Source organism: Sarcophilus harrisii, chromosome 3 (genome assembly GCF_902635505.1).
Source record: "Sarcophilus harrisii chromosome 3, mSarHar1.11, whole genome shotgun sequence".
NCBI lineage: Eukaryota > Metazoa > Chordata > Mammalia > Dasyuromorphia > Dasyuridae > Sarcophilus > Sarcophilus harrisii.
This window is the reverse complement of record NC_045428.1, coordinates 583,502,641-583,506,558: the sequence shown is the minus strand read 5'-3', so window position 1 is coordinate 583,506,558 and position 3,918 is coordinate 583,502,641. Positions and strand designations below refer to the sequence as shown.

General features: G+C 35.7%; 1 long non-coding RNA gene across 1 annotated transcript; it reads right to left on the bottom strand.

Annotated features, from left to right (window-relative positions):
- Nucleotides 1-268: 268 nt before the first annotated feature.
- Nucleotides 269-3,190, bottom strand: LOC116422864. The gene is made up of 3 exons (XR_004233399.1): nucleotides 3,082-3,190; nucleotides 1,022-1,288; nucleotides 269-919 (listed from the first exon to the last, which is right to left on the bottom strand). It is a non-coding gene; the product is annotated as an uncharacterized LOC116422864 (long non-coding RNA).
- Between the last annotated feature and the right edge of the window lie 728 nt (nucleotides 3,191-3,918).

Below are 3,918 nucleotides of genomic sequence, written 5' to 3'. Positions count from 1 at the left end.
CAAACTGCTCTGAAAGGAGAAAAATGGCAAACTATTAACAATCTTATGAAAAAATATTCTAAGTCACTAACAATTAGGGAAATGAACCTCAAAAGAACTCAGGTTTCACGTCACACCCAACAAATTGGCAAAAATGACAAGAGATAAAAATAGTCAATATTGGATATAGACACAATAATATATTTTGGTGGAGCTTTGAATCAGTCCAACCATTTGGAAAGCAATTGGAAATTATGCGAAATTACTAAAATGGCCATCATCTTTGACGCAGAGATTTCACTACTAAGAAGTCATGCATAAGCAATCCATTAAATAGACACTTATTAAACAAGAGAGTTTATGGGAAATTATGTCAAAACTTGGTTGCCTGGAAAAGTTCATCAGCATTGAACGCTTGCCTAGGTTCTGGACAATGGACAATGCGCTCACGCTCTCCCGGTCACCGATGGAGTGAAACAGGGCTGTGGGCTTGCTCCCATTCTTTTAAGCATGATGTTTTCAGTCATGTTGTCAATGCCTTCAGGAAGGACTAACAGCCTCAAGGTCAGCCACCACACTGGTGGTACATTCTCTAACCTGAAAAGACTTGAGACCTAAACTAAAGTATATTATTCTATATTTTTTATTTTTATTTTTTTTGCAGATGATGGTTCACTCAATGAAGCCTCTGGAACTAAGATGCAATAAAATATGGATCTCTCTTCTGCTTTTGCTAATTTTGGTCTAACAATTAATTAACACCAGAAAAACACAGGCACTCCACCATCCAACACACCACCATCCCTGTGGGGAACCATTGGGTTACAGCAAATTGAGAAGTTGTGGATAAGTTCACTTACCTTGGAAGTATACTTTCCAGGGATGTACACATTGATAATGAGGTTCAAAGTGCCAGAGCTAGCTCAGTGTTAGGAAGGTTCTGAAGAAAAGTGTGGGAGAGGAGAAGTATTAGACTGATAACCAAATGGAAGAAACTGAATCTCTTCCATCTGAATTGTCTTAGGAGGATTGTGAAGCTCACCTGGCAGGATGAGATGCCGGACCCCTAGTCCTTTCTCAAGCTGGCAGAGAGACAGCTCAGTTGGGCTGGGCACATTATTTAAATGGCAAAGGTACACTTGCCAAAAAGACCATTTCATGGCAAACTCACACAGGGCAAGCACTCATGTGGTGGTCAGAAAAAGCAATTTAAGGACACTCTCAAGATCTCTCATGAACTTTGGAATTGATTATGGGACATAGGAAACACTAGCACATGGTGTGCTTTCATCAGAGAAGGCGCTGTGCTCTATGGGCAAAGGAGAATGGAATTAATTCAGAAGAAATAGAAGATGTAGAAATTTAGAAAATCCAGCTCAAATATTCACATGGACTATTTGTTCCCAACTTGTGACAGAGTATTATTTCTACATATATATATATATATGTATGTATGTATTTATATGTGTATAAACATTTATATATACATCTGTATGTATATCTTTGTATCCCCGTAGGACTTATCATAGTGACTAGCATGTATAAGTACCTAATAAATGCTTGTTAACTCCCTGGAGGAAGAAAAGGGAGAAATACAGCAGGAAATGTAGGCTATATAAAAAGATATTACTTAAAGTTATTTTTAAAAATTAATATTTCTTGATTTAACTAATAATATAATTAGAATTATACACAAGAAGCACACTATCCTTTATAAACTAAGAAAAGACAGATTTCTATATTGCAAATTTAAGCGTCAAAATAGACTTGAGAATTCTGCAAATATATTTTTCTTAGAATTTGAGACAGCTAGGTGAAACAATGGATAGAGTTCCTTGAGTCAGGAAAACCTGGATTCAAAGGAGATCTCAGGCACTTTCTGGTTTTGAGAGCCTCAGAAAATCACATTATCTCTGCCTGCCTCAGTTTCCTTATCTGTAAAAAATGGAGATGATAATAATAGCACCTATTTCCCAAGGCTGTTGAGCAAATGAAGTGAGGTAACATTGGTTTTACAAAAACACTTTAAACCTTAAAGTATGATAGAAATGCTAACTATTATTATTACTATTACTATTCTACTACTTTTATTACTACTATTACAGGTTCATTGCAGGCAGCACTATTGCCCACAATGCCCCAGACGTGACACTGAATCTAAAAATTTTAAGAATACTATTTAAATGGATGTTATCATGTCATTATCTCAAGACTATAATTTGGAATGAAAATCAAAATTCAGAATCTCATTTTTTGTTTTTTGTTTTTTTTTAGTAATGTATGATTCTTTATGATCCTCTGAGATTTTCTTGGCAAAGATACTAGAGTAGTTTTGCCATTTTCTTCTCCAACTCATTTTACAGATGAGGAAACTGAGGTAAACAGGGTTAAGTGACTTACCCAGAGACACACAACTAGTAAGTGCCTGAGGTTCCTAACTTCAGATAGACACTCTCTCCATTCTGAATCTCAGTAGATTTTAAAACCATCTCTATTGTCCTATTGGCTACTGGAGCTGTGCTAAGGAAACTTTCAGTGAATCTAATGAAGATGAGGGAAGGAAGGAGAAAACTATACTATGCATTTAACAAAGAGTATCCCATTTGATCCTTACAGCCACCCTGGGAGGTAAGAGCTATAATATTTCCATTTTATATTTGGGGGAAACTGAGTCAGGGAACAATTAAATGATTTACCCAGAGTCACATAGCTAGCAAATGCCTGAGGTTCCCAGTATTCTACACATTATACTAAATAGCTATCTCATAGTTCTGGTAAAACATCGGTGTTGAATTCTCAAGTATATTTTAAGAGTTCAACTTTATAGTACAGTCTTTTGTTAGTTTATCTGAATCATCTAAAGCCACATTTGAACTCAGTTCTTCATTCCAAGTTCTACTCACTATAACATTTAGCTCTCTGCCTCTGTAAGATGTACAATGATCTGCCTTATTATGAAATTACCAAAAAAAATCTGAGTAAAAATCTGTAACATAATAGATATAAAATAATAATAATAACAGGATAGTAACTTGTCCTTAGACCATTTTTAACTTAATTCTACCAAAAATGAGATAACAGTAATTTTTTATGCTCTATTACCTGTATATATCGCTTTATTTATTTCATATGGTAGGCAGCACAATGGAGAGAGTTTTGGGCCAGAAGTCAAGAAGACTCATCTTCCTGAGTTGAAATCCAGCTTCAACTACTTACTGTGTAATCCTGGAAAAGTCACATCAATCCCCGTGGGCCTCAGTTTCCTCACCTGTAAAATGAGCTGGAGAAGGAAATGGCAAATCTCTCCAGTATCTTCGCCAAGAAAATCTCCAAGAGGAACATGTAGCTCAACAGCAACAAAATCTCATCTGAGTCTTGCAAAACCCTATGGGGGTGGTTGAGGGCAGGGAAGAAGTTCTGTTTTACAGATGAGAAAAACTGAGGTTTAAGAAAGTAAATAGGGATTATCTAGAATCTCATAGATATTAAATGGAAGAGAATCAAGAGGCTTCGAGCATCTTAATTTTTTCAATATATATACTCATCAAGTGCATTGGATTAGACTGTGAGGATACAAAGTTCCAAAAAAGATTTTAAAAATCTGGCCCCTGCCTATAATAAGAGGCTTATATTTTATTAGGGAAGAAGCAAAGTCTGCATCCAGAAAAAGAACTAAGGAGACTGAATGTAAATCAACACGCCCTATATTCAACTTATTTTTTGTTTTTTATTCCCCCGTGGTTTTTCCCTTTTGCTCTGATTTTTCTCTCCCAACACGATTCATAAAACAATGTGTATTAAAAATAAACTAAAAAAGGAAAAGGAAAGTATGTGTATATTGAGCAAATGAAGACATGCACAAAGAAATTTTAAGACATGGGGATGAGACACCAGCAACTAGAGTGGGGAGGAATAAGGAAAGGATTGTACCAAATTAGA